The sequence below is a fragment of the Lepisosteus platostomus genome, chromosome 14, assembly GCF_059453375.1.
Source record: "Lepisosteus platostomus isolate fLepPlt1 chromosome 14, fLepPlt1.hap1, whole genome shotgun sequence".
In the NCBI taxonomy this organism is placed as follows: domain Eukaryota; kingdom Metazoa; phylum Chordata; class Actinopteri; order Semionotiformes; family Lepisosteidae; genus Lepisosteus; species Lepisosteus platostomus.
This window is the reverse complement of record NC_142624.1, coordinates 23,870,370-23,887,260: the sequence shown is the minus strand read 5'-3', so window position 1 is coordinate 23,887,260 and position 16,891 is coordinate 23,870,370. Positions and strand designations below refer to the sequence as shown.

General features: G+C 35.0%; 1 long non-coding RNA gene across 2 annotated transcripts in view; it reads right to left on the bottom strand.

Moving 5' to 3' along the window:
* Window positions 1-16,891, bottom strand: part of LOC148649032 (uncharacterized) — a 61,803-nt gene that overhangs the window by 28,659 nt on the left and 16,253 nt on the right. Inside the window, exons 2-3 of one of the 2 annotated variants that reach the window (XR_015926276.1) lie at window positions 15,963-16,030; window positions 12,935-13,005 (exon numbers count right to left, since the gene is read on the bottom strand). This is a non-coding gene — a long non-coding RNA (uncharacterized LOC148649032). The remainder of the gene's footprint in view (window positions 1-12,934; window positions 13,006-15,962; window positions 16,031-16,891) is intronic. The other variant, XR_015926277.1, reaches the window with a different exon arrangement.

The following is a 16,891-nucleotide window of genomic DNA, read 5'->3' as shown; positions in this document are numbered from 1 at the left end:
AGCCCAGAATCAAACCACCTGAATCCTGCAGATTCTATTGGCATATTTCAATTAGCAACTGAGTGATAGTTATTCAAAATTTAGTAGTGTTCACACTGAAATACACATATTTTAGGAAATAATATTCTAACCCAAGGATGCTAAGCTTTATTGCGTGCTTGTGGGAGAGTTATGAAATGAATTTATAATTTTGGCAAATTGTTTAAGCTAAGTGTCTGCATTGAATGTTTAATTCCTTTCTCTTATTCTTTGTAGTTTTGTTCAAGTATTCTAAGGATAATTAAACACTTCAGAGATCTTGGCAGTTCTTATTCTTGTGTTAGCATTAAAAAAATGCACAACATGAAAGAGTAACATTATACAGACAACAAAAATAGAGCAAGCAATAATCAGCAGGATAAATGTTCCATTTATTCTTATTTTACTAGAATTTGTGATCATTGAATTTCTTAACTAAACTTTGAACTTTTTCATGAAAGGCAGAGAAAGTACACTGTAGCTGCACTGTGCTTATATTATTGAAAAAAAATCAATATTAGAAGCATAGAAAGTACTTTAAGTTATGGCAAATATTACTAACCAAATACCAATAAGATGCCTAAGACACAATTCGTTCCAATTTACTATTTTTAATTGGTAGAAATAGAAATTGGTTTATTTTGTTATAAAATGTTCTATTAAGTTTTTTATGTGCACTATTTGGTACATTTAATTTTAGCAGACAACTAGATATGAAGGTTAGTGCAGAAATGTACAAGAGAATGTGGAAAATAGAAATATCAGTGAGATCTATCCATCCATACTTTTTCTAACCACTTTTCCAATTCAGAATTGCTGGGGAGCCAGAGCTTATCCTGGCAATTAATGGGGCAAGGTAGGGAACAACCTAGATGGGACACTAGTCCACAACAGGGCAGACACATACTGAGAACACACGCATGTTCACACGAGGGCTGATTTTCCCAGAAACCTATTAACCTACCAGAAATGTTTTTGGACTGTGGGAGGAAACCAGAGCACCCAGAGGAATCCCACGTAAACATGGGGAGAACATACAAATTCTACACAGACAGCACCCATTGTGTGAAAATAAAATCAACACTGTGAGGCAGCAATACTGACCAATGCACAACCATGCAGGAAATGAAATGGAAAACTAATGACTGTAAACTGTAAATATTAAAACCCTTTGCTGTGGTTAACCTGAACATTAAATGAGGTGCACACAAGCCACACAGTTAGTTGAGTGGCTTCTGTCTGTGCAAAATAATAGTGGGTCACATGATTTCAGATTAAATACACTTATCACTGCAAGGTCACTTAGAGAGGTAGAGTATTTCAAGCAAGGATTTAACAATGAAGACCATGGAATTTTCAAAACACCTTAGGGATGAAGTTGTAGATCATTAAAAAGTAAGAGGCACCCAGACAATGTCTAGATTAGGATGTCCATCCAATATGTTCAGTCAGGCAAGGGGGATACTGGCTAGGGGTGCCACTGTAAGGCCAATGGAAACTAAGTGGCTGAGATGAGAAAGTATCCATAAGTAATCAATATCCTGGTTGGTAATATTCACTCAGTAATTGTTAGCTATTACTGACTCAGAATAAATTGGGGATTTTTTTATAATTTATAATTTTGTCTTGAACCAAAGGTCTACCACTGACATTTGTTATGTAAGCATTTCAGGACTCAAAAAGATAAAACATTCTTATACAGTACATAACTAAAACTTTACTACATCACTAAATAAGCTTAATGTGTAGTAAAATGTGCTGACTACCTGACACATGGTCTTTCCGTGTGTAAATATGTCTCTTACATAATCCCATAGATCTTTTACATTTATCATTTTATTTTTATTTTCAAGACCTTTCAGCTTTTAAAGAAAGCTTACAAAGTTATCCAGTGGGTAACATTGTTAAATGTTTTTTTGTTTCTAGATCTGAAAAGAAAGAAGCTGTTATGTGCACTGCATTTTAACCACAAGGTTAGTTGCAATCACAAAAGATTGCACTATCTGTGTTTTTTTCTAGCAAATGTCAAACTTAGGCAGATTTCCGTACAGGATATAGCTATGTTTAAGCAAAGACATAGCATAAAAAAATCTAAATATCTGTTTACCACCACAGTTTCTTTTTTTTAATATAAAAAAATCTAAAATGCACTTTCAAAGTAAAGATGTGCTATCTGTATGACTATACCAGGTGCACCTTTTAAACATAGAACAGAAACAGAACATAAAATTGAGATATACAAAGAACACACAACAGAATTGACAGAACATATTGAATATTAACTAAGGTAAACTGTCGAGAGAGGAGCATTAAATGTATATTTATATCCAATAAGTACATCTCTGGGAAAAGTACTACTATAATATTTCTATCTGTTCAACTATTAAACACTGAGGTATTTATGAGTAATCAGTCATTAACATATTTCTTAGGGTCCAAGCTACAACAATGAACAAGTCTCAGGGTCCAAGTTTCACATATGAGACATACAGTATACAGTAAGTCAGCTATGTTTAGGAAATGTCTTGCCAAGTAACAACTTATATATATTTTATAGTGTAATTAATTTCAGTATGACAGACTTCCAGGTTAGTAGTGAACAAAATCAAAATTTAAATGTTTTTATTACATTGGACTGGTGGCCACTGAAACTTCTGGGTATTGACGATAAATTTGAAATATTCACTTTATTCATAACATAATGTATTCTGAATTTGACTTTTCCATAATACCTATGCCTGATTTTATATGGCACAAGATGATTAATGAAATTAGACACTAAAAATTCAATGCGTTTACATGCAACCAAGTTTAGAAATACCTAAATCATGAATACAGTACACGCAAAGAAGACTCTGTCATCTTATTTTTTCTAGTCTACCCACAGATTCTCCTTCTTTGATGTCTCTAACCTGGTTACAGATCATCCCATGATATCAGAAAGCTTCCAAAGCTTCCAACACATATGATCCTTTGTCTGCATACTGTAAATGCTGACTGGGCTTTCAGTACCACAAGTAATGCTCTGAAAGTATGAGTTTATCATGGTCATGAAAATAATTAACATGGAGAGGGGATATGAGGATCCCCATCTCCCCACTCATCAGCAAACCTGAATATCCTGAATGTTCTGAGCTGTAAAATGTGTGTTGCCTGCTGTGTGTGTTGAGCACATCAAATTACGATGTACTGTTTATGTGCTGATCTCATACAGTTTGAATGAAAAAGACACAACATATAATTGTAATGATTTCGAAGGCTTTTTTCAAAAGGCTTTTCTCATCACAGAAATATGCTTCCCCGTGGGAACTAAAGGAGTGTTCACATAATGTTATTTTTCTTAGGCGCAATTTTAAACATTACACATTTGTGGCTCAAGAAATCAAAAACCTCTGCTGTTGTAATGTGAATGTGATGTTACTTTACATTTTTGGGTCTTTTACCATTATGAAACAGTAGAATCCCCACAGGAAGAAGCTCTAAAAGGATAGGCTTAAACCACAGACAGGAAGTTCCCAGACTCTGACGTTTAGTTAAATGCACTGCTTTAATGATCTCTCTTTAGAGCATTGCCAAACTAGGGTAGCCATTCAAATATCGCTGGACTGGATTATAATTCTTTTAATTTGTTCCTTCCTTTTTGCATGAATCTAATCTCAGAGGATCTCCAAATTCAGGACAGGATGCAAAACATTGCATTTTGTGGAGATGATGCCAGATTAAAAAGATGTTTAGAAATGCAGCTATTGTTATTGGACTTAGTATTTTCAAACTCTCACTTCTTTTACTAATGTTTTCCATGTTATGTTTTTCTAACTCATCAGGTGTATGCATTATTTTTAAAATGCCCTAACAATTTGATTTACAGTATAGTATAGACAGCATATGATTTAATAAAAATGTTTTGAAATATTTATTTAAATTTAAGACACTCTATATCTGCATTTACAATGGCATATAACACACAGAATGACTGTGTATTCTAATGTATGCTAAGCAAATGCACAAAACACACCTAGAGCAGAATCTCAACAAATAAAGATGCAGATAAATGCATATTGAATTGGAAATACCGATACAAAGTATGCTGTGTTTCAGTGTTGACCATCTTTTCACTTTTTCAAAACCATTATAAAAATAGAAAATAAGGAGCTAACCCAACTCCCAGGTTACTACACCCTTCATTAGTCCTTAAATATATATTGTGTTTTAAAGAAGATAAATGTAATGTACTGTAGTAAAGAAAAGATGAGATTTTAAGTCAAGTTTAATTTATTGTGCAGCTAAAGAAATACACCCTTCCTGTTCCTGGAACTGGTTCTTTTTACCTACTTTAGAAAACAACATCATGACATTATTCTATAAAAATACAGCTGAACTAATTAACTGAATGTCCTTACATCCAGTGTGAATACATTTACTGCATGTTCATCAGGCAATGGGCGCAAGGCAGGATAAAGCCTGGATAGGATGCAGGTCCATTGCAAAGCACAAACAGACACAGACATCCACACATTCACACCAGGGCCAATTTTTCCAGAAGCCAATTAACATACCAATAAAATGTAAGGAAACTGGAGTACCTAGAGGAATATACAAACCCCATACAGATAGCACTACAGAACTTGAACCCAGGGGTGTTGCAATGCTAGCTACTGTTCCACCATGCCACCCCATGTTCAGCTTAAATAAGTCTTAAATAAGTATCAGATGAATCTCCCAATCAAATCTCACCTTTGGCTTAAATGGACACCAAATACTTTCACTTTGGCTTTCTAGATACAGCATCTAACATAATGACGTAATTATGTTAAATTTATTTTAATATAGTGTGTGCTTGGCAACTCTCCACAACAAAAGTGTTTCTAATTCTGTTTCTCGTAGCGTGGAGGAACATGGACACTCAGTTTTGACCATAAACGGTAAAGGTGTTTGTGCTTCTGCTCTGAAAATATATGCCTAGTATTTGCAAGGTTAACATGCAGTTTATAAATTCTTCCTTGTCTAACATTCATTGTGAGATTGTACTGTGACATGGCATAGAAAATATGACGCTAGCAAAATATAATTTGAAAGATGTGAAAACTGCAGTTTTTGTTTTTTTCCTGGCAAAAGGTGCATTGCATACAGTAAAGCACCACAGTGACTATATCCTAGATAAACTTTAGATAACCCAGTCCCTGCCTGGTGATGCAATCTCTGACTGTAAATTAAATCCGTCTTCTTTGTGGTTCCTTTTGTGTAATTTCACACAGTGTGAGAGAGAAATCTGTAAAATGTCTAGATCTATTGAGTGTTGTTTTCTAAATTAATGAATTAAACCAGCTTCATGTTTTGAAACAATCAAATCTTTTTTAAATAAATAGCAATAAACTGATATTAGGTGTAATGTGTATTCTAGAATATAACAGTATATGTGTAAATGATCTATATCATACAAGACCTTGTACATTTCAGTTGCAGCATGTTTCACCTCAGTAATTTAAAAATGTTAATTTTCCAAATAGAAGCTGATTTCTAAATCAGTGCAGCATGTGCATTACAGCATACTTGCAGAGCAGAGCATGTGAGGCTTCATTCAAGCCTGAAGAGAGCAAAATTGCAGCTGTTTGTTTACTGATGTTCAGAGGCGCAGCTTTGTCCTCTGGAGGAAGGAATCGAAGTGGAAAATTAGATATGATGCTGGGATCAAAGTGACTTTGTCTTGATTTTCACCACATACCAGACCTAGAATGAGAGAGTCCTGTGCTTTATCTTGGGTTGTAAACATTTGCAACCTTGCCAGGGAATATCACTATATATGACCAGTTCAATTAGTGCTGCAATGAACACATCAAAGAGTAGCACAATGTCTTCTGCTCTGTGACTGTGACAAGCAACATTAGCAATGTGATATAATACACTGCCTTGATCTGACAAACAGATTACACAATCTTGCATCTATTTTAAAAATAGAGGTTTATCATGACTTGGTATGATATAATTTTAGATACATTTTCTTTCTGTTCACATAGCAGCAGATACAACCCAGATAACCTTGGATAAATAATTATATATCGTCATTTACATTAGGGAAGCATTCCTTAGGTTTTATTTTTACTGAAATTTCAACATTTCAGTATGAGCAACAGATACTATAACTCTTCTTCACAATATATGTCACTTACTGTACAGTTGTGTAAGTGTGTAAATTGTGTAAGAATGACAATTTTAGAAGTGGAAATCATCAGTTTGCTGCATTGGAACAGCACAGTCAAAACGTTTATTACAGTCAGGAAATTTGCATTTGTGAACATGAGATTAATATGAATGATGAGCATAATATCATATTTAATTTATGCCAAATTCTGCTGATAGATTTGATGATATTAGAGCAAAAAAATACTTTGTGTTCAACCTAGAGATTTCAAGTGGCCTTAGTTATTGGTACACATTCAATTTAAGGAAATTTAAGAGTGTAAAGGTGTTGATTTTGTTACAAACAGTATCTCTTTGAGATAATAATGCATGATGTCTGCAATCTGCTGAGCTCATCAACTCTTTGTGTTATCAATTGAGATGCTTTTAGGCAGCTAATTTGAGTTCTTCCCTCAAGAAGAGCCCTTCACTCAAGTGTCCTGACTATTTATTCTCTTCATGTAAAATATGTGATTAATTGCCTTTATGTCTGGAGCTATTCAATGGTTTTCCTCATTTTTCTCCTGATAAAATCCTTGGTTTCATTAACAGTAAGTTCTGGATTATTGTCATGCAAGATGGTGAAATGCCACCCATTAAGGACAATAGAATTGTCTTGTAGATAAGCAGAAACTGTGCATCTCTATGTGAGGATTTGAATCTTCTCAGCCTTTGCCAACCATGGCATTGCAATGACTTAATAAAGCGTTAGATTTAGACTATTTGGGGAAGCTTACACATTTCTCATCAGAAATCTTCCTCGGTTGACGTATGAGCTCAGAACAGTTCAGACTAAACTCATTAGCTCTGAAAATGCTCTTTTGCAGTTTCCTCCGGTTTTTAAATTATTGTTGCGGTACACACACGCACCAGAGGTAATTGGCTACGGCGTCGCGCATTGTGACGCACGATGACGCGCGATACCGCGGTACGTGATTGGTTGACCGACAGGGGCACTCGCGGTCCGTTGGTCAGTCGTAGAAAGATTTACAGTAAACGGCTTTACTGTGCCCGTTGTAGTATTGAATATTTATATGGAATTTTACCACTGAAGGGAAATCTTAGTAGCTGAGCATGAAAAGAATAGGAGCATACTGTAACGTGTGTGAAGGCCATAAACGATATTAATTTTGGAACATAAACATACAGTATATGGCTGGTCTCGGTACTTTAAAGAAAAAATACACACCAGTATTCCATTTCTCCCTAAACGTTTTAAGCATTGAAGTCTTTAACTAACGAGATACCGGAGTCAACAAGCATACTTTTAGAATTTGATTAAAAGGGAATATAATATGGAATCGCGTATCTAAAGAAATTAATAACGATACAATTATATTCATGTACCGCAACACAAGAATAGTACACGCTATACATTGTCTGTTGATAATGTTTCTGTAGTGCTTTTTCAGCACTCTGCATGTGACCTTGCGCTGTGGGTTAGGTTCCTGACTCCCATGTCACGCGGTCTGTGATCGAATCCCACTGTGGAACCATGACTTTTTTTTAACAAACATTTCTTTGAATAAATGAAACGTTTCCCTTATTCCCTTAAGTTTAGACTTATTTTAAACTGTATTGCAGCACAATGGACAATGCAACGTAAATTGCAAAAATGCACTTGGAATCTGTCCAAGCCCTACTTTCTCAGGCATTTTCTTTTACTGCAACGGACATAAAAACTCCCTTGCTTTTAACAGAGCGTTTCATAATTTCTAACTACGAAAATTATTTAAACTGCGACACTTATCATTCATTCCATTCCATTCCATTATCAGTCTTCCATTTCTCCCTAAACATTTTAAGCATGAAAGTTTTATGAAACGGTACCCAAATATGCGATTGCTGTATGGAATGAATTTTAATTTAAAAAAATTATTTAACACGAAAATTAAGCTGTTTACATCTTCCGCCTGAGAACAGTCAACCGTTGCTACCCAACGCAGAAACACAGCCACTAGCTAGCAAAGAGAGGACATTAGCTAGCCAATATGATAAAGAAAAAAATGATTATTTTATTTCTTTTGCACATTTATTTGAACATTTCCATCGATTGTACAAGCACTTGGAAACTGTCCAATCCCTAGTTCATCAGGCATTTTCTTTTACGCTGTGGCATTCTCCTGGTCTGGCGCCGATCTGTGTCTTCTAGGATATAATGCCAGCGAACTCTAGTTTTTATGTCCACTATAACAGACAATCTCCTTTGCTTTTAACCGAGCGTCTAACCCCTCTGATTGGAGAAAAAAGCTGGTTTGCTATACATACTGTACCAGGAAGATGATTTCTTTCTATTCGAAACGTGTATTTTAAAAGTTTAAGAAGTAAAAACCTTACAGCGTACACAGATTTCTAAACTGATCAGGATCGTTATCTTTGTCTTATCCATAATAATGTTCACCGCTCTGTCCAGCAAATTAATAATAAACTTTATTTTATATAGCGTTTTAAACGAATAAGTAATTAGATTGCTCATGAACCTAATCGCTTTTTCTACATAAACACAGCGCGATTGCTCTCTGAAAATGCCTTTTCTTTTTATTTAGGCTCAGATTTCAACTATAGATCGTATTATTATAAACTTTCTTGGAAAAATGTCTTTTATGTAAACCATGTTTGCTATTAATTCATTTAGGGCTAGAATATGTTCATTGTCTTCCGATCGAGTCGAGTTGACATTAGAAGCTTGCCACACCCGGACTGTTACACCAACGCATTAGCATGTTAAAACGATTTCATTGAGGAGCCTAGCTTTCTTAACTAGTAAGTACTGTACTTACTGGGTTTTTGAGGGGGGAGGTGTCTTTCGCTGGAAATCTCGCCCCCTTCTACTTTGAAAATACCTGTGAAAACGGTTTAATTCATCACAGCCAGCACTCCTGCAGAGAGGGGGGTTGTACTCGTTAATGTCTTAGCCGGAACACATCATTATATCTCATTTTGTATTTCTATAAAAAAATTGTTTGCCCAGCTTAACACTATTGCTGTTGTTTTTATCCTGTAAAGCGCTTTGAGGAGCACAGCTTTCTCACCACTTAGATTACTTTTTGATACCATCCTTACACAAAGCAGAAACTTCTTGTATTTTCTGATGACATACAAGTGGAAAGCGGATTCAGCAGAGAGAGAGCGTAAAACCTGGGCGTAACAGCTGTTCCTTTTTCTGATCACTCGCTCTCTGGATAAACGTCTCACCTGTCCTGTTCTTTGTTTTCCTAATTTGCTGATTATGCCTTCTGCGATCCACTCCTGCCCTCACACCTAAAGAAGACTATTTTAAATTTCTTTGTGCGGTCCATTGTGCAATTAACCCTTGTATGTGCTGTCCTTAAGGTGATATCACATAAATGTTTTTATTATTGTTATAGAGAAACATGATCAGATTTTCCCCGGTTCAGAAAAAAATATCTAAAGTATACTAGTTTGTCACTAGTATACTTTTAATACAGTCTTTGCTGTGCTCTAAAGGATCCTTGTGATATTTCGAGCTCTGGTTGAATGATAAGTGTCGCAGTTTAAATAAATTTCGTAGTTGGCAATTATGAAACGCTCTGTTAAAAGCAAGGGAGTTTTTATGTCCATTGCAGTTTTTTTTAAACTGAATCAGCGCTGAACTTGTTTGAATTGACTGAGCTCCGTTCTGTACCACACAATGATCCCCCCAGAGTCTCTGCCCCGGGTGATTTGGTTTTTTTTGACAGAGGGTAAAAAACTCTCCCTCTCGCTTGCCCTCCCCCCCTGTGTATTGTCTGTTTTTTTTTTGTGCTGTCCTTTGACAAAACAAGGCTCACCAGATACTGTGAATCGAAACCTGTTTTTCTAGCTTTTAAAGTCGTACGATGTGTAAGCGGGAACACATCATTATATCTTACATATGAAAAAAACATACTATAGCTCCCAAACAAACGCAAACGTATTTTTAATGAGATGCTTTTATTCGTTCATAATCCGACGATTTCAGGAAGACTAATGGAGGTCTGGCTTTTTTTCTGGAAAACCATAACTCTGGTCTTGTCCAGATTGACTGTCAGCGCTGTCACTATTATACTTTTAATACAGTCTTTGCTGTGCTCTAGAGGATCCTTGTGATATTTCGAGCTCTGGTTGAATGATAAGTGTCGCAGTTTAAATAATTTTCGTAGTTAGAAATTATGGAACGCTCTGTTAAAAGCAAGGGAGTTTTTTTGTCCCTTGCAGTTTTTTTTTTGCAACATGAATATAATTATATCGTTATTCATTTCTTTAGATACGCGATTCCATATTACATTCCCTTTTAATCAAATTCTAAAAGTATGCTTGTTGACTCCGGTATCACGTTAGTTAAAGACTTCGATGCTTAAAATGTTTAGGGAGAAATGGAATACTGGTGTGTATGTTTTCTTTAAAGTACCGAGACAAGCCATATACTGTATGTTTAAGTTCCAAAATTAATATCGTTTATGGCCTTCACACGCGTAACAGTATGCTCCTATTCTTTTTATGCTCAGGTACTAAGATTTCCCTTCAGTGGTAAAATTCCATATAAATATTCAATACTTAAACGGGCACAGTTAAGACGTTAAATATACATATACATATTGTATACAGTACAGTTTGTATCCGGTAATATGTTTATGTTCCTAAATCAATCTCTTTTATGAGCATGTGAAAGGCATGGTGAATCACTGTACTTTGCATGATTGGAAACAAATGCGTGTTTGCGAAATGCTGTGGTGTTACTTTTACAAAGACGGTCAATGAAAAAAATAATGTGGACCAGGGCAATACTTTGAGTTTACAGCTTGTCCAAGGTCATTCATTATTAATACTATTAGTAATATCTTCATTAAAGACTTTGATGGCGACAGCTCAAACATGAGAGGTTGAGCTTTATTAGCTCCACCTTGCGGAAATTCCTTATACTATTATTTTGCTTGCGGTATTATAGGAGAATTTACGGTAACTAGCGGTATTTACCGGTAACTCGCGGTAGACTGCGTAAAGCGCACCGGAAAATAATGCGGTATCGCCCACGCATTTTGAATGGCTGCATCTGTATCTCGCATGCTACAATGCTATAACATGCTCAAATGTATTTATACTATCTCTCACCCTCCACCCTGTTTTCTCACTTTAGTAGAGATGCTAGAATGCTGGTTTCTAGCAACATAACACAATTAATTTTGCAAACTCAAATTAACAATTGAAGTAAGTGTCCAAAAAATTGTTAATTTTCAACTAATCTTGCAGAAGTCATTAGATGACTATTCAAAATAAGCAAGAAAGTGTCAGAAAAAAAAGTGAACAGAAAGAATTGTATGTTTTCTTCCACCTTATTTTTGCACATACAGTACAGCTATGTTCTAACAATTTCTCATAGAAATAGTAAGATATAAAGTATTATTTTGAAATTCATAGATGGTCCCATTAGGTCACTTGAGGAGAAAAAAATACAATGGCGTTCTAATTGTTATTACAAAGAAATCCTATCACATAGGAAAATGTTTTGTTTTTTTTGTAAATATGGAAACTTTGTTTCTCAGGGTGTCAGGATGAAAAAAAAACTTTCACTTCTTTTTTCATTAAGAGGTTCCTCCATTCATTTCTGTGTTATTTTTTTATCATCAGTCCTTCTACACAGAGGTTATTATCAGGTTCAAGCAGTTATTCAGATGGTGTGTGGTGGACCTAGGTGAAATTTCCCACAGCAATATTCATATGTAAAGTCATATGTAAAGTCTTGCAATTGCCTCTGATAAGATTATCTCATCTAACACATTTGAAATTCCCATGCTACAAATGAGACCATTGGCAATTGAATGATTAAGAAAGAAAACATTAATATTCACAAAGATGCGGAGGACAGTAAAAGATACAGTACATTCATGTATTTTAAATGAGGGACAAAACAGTGACATTGGGTTAGGCCTGTTGCCTCTCAGCTGTCGGGTCCTGGGTTAGACTTCAGATTGGGCCCCTTGTTTGTGAAAGTTGTATGTTTTCCCTACTGTCTGCATACAAATTCCAAAGAGTTGTCAACTAGGTTAGCTGCTTTTTCAAAATTAGCCCTGTGTGTTTATGTGTGAGCCCTGCAATAGATTGGAATCTTTTCCACAACGTTGAGCCCTGCGATTAAAGAATAGATGCTGATTGTGGTGACCCTTGTCAGAAGTATTACAGCTTTCTAATAATGGATAAATCAATGTATATATGCAGCACAGGTATATTCCAAAGATTCCCATAACTGTACCCATGCACTACTGTACATGCTCTCCTCCATCACTCAAAAAAAAGTATGGAAATTTTGGGTGGCATGATGGAGCAGTGGTGCTATTCTGGATATGGGGTGCTACACAAACATGGAGTGAACATCTACCTGGTGTTTTTATGTTCGCTCCATGTTTGTGTGGGTTTCCCCCGGGTGCTCTGGTTTCCTACTGTAGTCCAAAGACATACTGTATTAGTAGGTTAAATTGGCCCTAGGTGTGAGTGTGTCTGCCCTGAGATTCACCCGCCTTCTGTCCAGGGTGTACCCTGCCTTGCACCCGTTGCTTGCTTGGATCAGCTGTGGCTCCCTCTCAACCCTGAATTGGAAAAACAGGTTAGAAAGTGGGTGGGTGAATGGATTATCTTATTAAACTAAATATTGTTCAGTTAATGGAACATACAGTACACAATATGTGGAGTTTAAGAGAGAAGGACTAACCCACCTCAGTTCCAAAGTACAGATAAATAAAGGAGAAGATCACTGTTTTCTCACCGTTTATGATTTTGTTTCTCTTCTTCCAACTCCAACTCATTATCACCCTTGTGGCAGCTCCTTGATTTATTCTAGTAATAGGGTTTAAATAAGCCAAGTAAATTAAACACAAAACTGCGACTCAGCTTGCTCACACACAAAACCTCTCAATAGTAATTATACAGTTCAAAACTATTGAATATGATTCAAACCTCAACTGGAACACTAAGAAGAAGACACCAAGGTTTTGTGTATCATGAGTAGGAAGGCTGGCAACCTTCTAAGTACTATTGGTTGTTTCTGATTTCTATTGTTTTATGCTCATTATTGAAATGTGAATCTGGATTACTGATAATTTGCTCATTACTGACAAATGTTTTACACCCTACGCTTATAAATTAGTCTTTAAAGCTGAAAAGCAGGACCTCTTAAAATAAGTGTCACAAAATGTTTCCAGCATTACAAATTCAGTCTTACTTAGGACAGTCCAAAATATGGTTGTGATTTCAAAAACAGAACATGTTTTTTGTTGTTGTTGTTTTCAAGAACTATCAGGTATTATTTTTTTGCAACATTTATTTCTGATCCCTGGCCATATGTACCAGTTATTAGTTACAGGAAAATAAGATATGCAAAAAGATGGGTCCATGACAAGAATGCTATATCTTTCATTAACGGTTAACATTTTCATAAATGACTCAACAAGAGTTAGCAGATGGTGTTTTGTCTCCCCTCTTCATCCTTCTTCATGTTTAATTATTCCGCTTCAGTTTCTAGACTGGCCTAGCAACTCCTTATAAGTAGACTCTTGGAGAGGATCCCTCACAACATTATACTTGTAAGTATCTACTGTAACACTGTTCTCCTATCCGTGTTATGAAACATTTCAAGCAGAAGTTCAGTCATTTTGAGGAAGCAATAATTATGGAGACAAAAAACAATAAATAAACACTCATAATATACTCATACACAGAACTGAGTATATTATTATTGTTCCTATTTTTCTGCTGACAGAAAAAAATTAAATGAATCATTATTTAATTCTATACTTTGCAACATTATTTCCCTGATATACATGTATTGCGATATTTTTGGAACTATGAAATACTTTAACAATGTGCAGTATATTATTTTACTGGCATAAGCACATTTTTCTGTTCGAAATGTCCGAAAATTAAACTTTTATGTGGTAGAATCATCTCAATTCATAACACGTCTATTACTTAGGTGACCCACTTGCAAAAAGTACATTTTTTGTGGAAATGCGGTTATAGGACAGGTTTCAGCCTGACTCACAGTAAACCTGGCAAATAGGAAACCGCTGTATACATCTCCAGCAAATGCTCAGGGTGTGGTTTGTTTCAATTCAACCACTCAAGCCTTTGTAACTTACACTTTTGTATTTCTTATGATTACTTACAAGGTCTATAGGACATTTCTTTCTTGCCTTGAATACTTATGTCATGTTACATGAAATGATAACATTTTAAGATATTGTATAGAGTATGTTCAGTGTCAATCCTAACCTGGTACAGAAACAGATATTCTTTGTGATAGTGCTTCATTAAAGCTTGTGTAGGTGTGAACGTCCTATTTCTGTTTTATTTGTTGGCAGAGTGTGGGCAAAACGTACAGTACATTTTTATCCAGTACTTCGTTCTTGCAATCACATAAAAAATCTTTCATTTTTAATCATTAGTATTTATTTTTTAAATCACTAAATGTTTCTCCATACCTCTTTAATTGATAATGATTTGATATTACCTCTCAAAACATTTGATCACACTGTAGTACAGCTAGTAACACTAGGATCTTGTCTTCATTCAAATTGTTCTCACAGCTCCTTGTCATTTACTCATTATGTAACTGATGCTTCTTTTGTCTAGGAAATTACACAAAGGTATGAAGGTTTTAACAAAACAAACAAGCTACAAGTTAAGTTTAAACTTTTATCATGCTGTTCATAAATTGAGGAAGTGATTTTTGGGATTGTGAGCAGGGGCACTGCTTTACTCAGGGTGTCATGGGAATCTTGAACAAGCTGCCCAGCTACAGTATCTTGTTGAAACCGTTCTCATGACTTCTTTCGACATACTGAAGGATGAGCTCTGCAAATTGACGAGTTACTAAAAACCAGTCTCCTTTCCTTTCTGACATTACTTACTGTATGTTATTACTGTAGAACATATTTAAAAAATTCACATGATCTTAAAAAAAAACATTTTGAGAGATTAAAAAAATACCTGTCAACCAGATTTTATCTAAAACAACCTAACTCCACAGTGAGTTCTTTTATATCCCAAAAACTCTAACTTACCCCTGTGTGAGAATGTGGCTCCTAGTTCTCCACTAATTAACTAATTAAATAATTATTTACTCATGTGTGAACCAATACACAGACAATAGAGGTCTTATAGGCCTCTAGTAGCAGGTCAACTGTGACTACCATCATCTCCATAGCTTGTCTGCCACTTATAGATAATAAGTTATACATATAATGTATATTTTTAGTCCATTTAATTAAATTTAATTAAAGTTATGGTCACACCAAAAAGGATGATTCTCTTTTGAATACACAAGGACAATATGAATTACAGTACATTTATTCCACTTTATTTATTTTTTTCAGTTTATTTCATGAGACCACATATTTAATTTGGAATTTATAACATAAGAAGAACATCTTAATTCATAATCTCTTTTAATCTTAATCTAACAACAATACTTTTTATAATTGCCTACTACATTATATGCATTAAATATGTTCTTTTTTTCAATTTATGATTTTATTAACTGTTGCATAAGCAGAGGTTTAGCTTAAGAGACAAGGGAAAACTAGGTTGTCACAATTATTTTTTATACAGTATACCCCGATCATTTTGTAATATCTGTAGTAAGCTAGAGACTTTGGCAGTCAGATAAAACAGCAAGACCAATACATACTGCAAAAAGCAAATATGTGCACTAAATAGTCCTTTTCCAAAAAATAAAACAATACATTTTATCCAAACTGCATTCTGAAGAGGAATTAAATAGCTACGAGACTTACCTGAATAATACTCCATCTGCTGAATTTATTTGTTTTTCTGTCATTTCCTTCCTTATAAAACTCTGCACCTATTTTTAGAAATCAAAGAAAAATATATTCAACATACAGTAGAAATAAATCTAAGACTAAAATTGAAAATGACTATTCAGCATAAATCTACTCAGCTCAATAAAAAACATATTTGTATTACAAACTAATTATAATAGGAATGCTAAAATGGTGCCTTATGGGAGATACAATACTTTAAACAAAAAACACATGACGATATACAAATGTGTTGCATAATCTTTTTAGCTGTTTGTTATGGACTGAGGAGTTGTTTGCTCTGTTAACCATTACATTTGTATTTAAATGCTAGTTTAAATGCTAAACTACTGTACTGTATGTACTGAAATTTACATGGTGTACACATGCACAGGTAAGTAGTTTTGAAATAAGTTAATATAAAGTCACCAGGTAAATAAATTATCATTCTGCTTATTGTTTTGAAGAATACTTACTCTGTGGTTTCAATAAATGAAGCAACAGTAACTGATCGAAATTCAGACAGTCAAAAATACAAGATACAGTCAAACTAAAAAGGCATGTAGTTTATTTAATGAGTAGGGTATAGAAGGATGTATTACCCACTTAACAGTTTTTGCCCCAATACTTATCTTCAAAAACTCAAATATTCTTTTTCAATTCTTCGTCAAAGAGGGAATCCACTGTTGCTAACCAACAGATAAAATAAACAAATAAGAGCTGCAGGGTAAGCAGTATAAGCAATCAACAGAGCTCATGCTCAGGTCACTGACAGCTGTACTAATGAAATTTGTGTTCTAAGAAAACTGAAAAGAAACATATGGAAGCAGCAGCAAACCGCTGTGTCCCTCAGAAAACCTTCAAGCCCATGTTGTACCAACAGCTGTAGGTTATTAGCTGGGGGC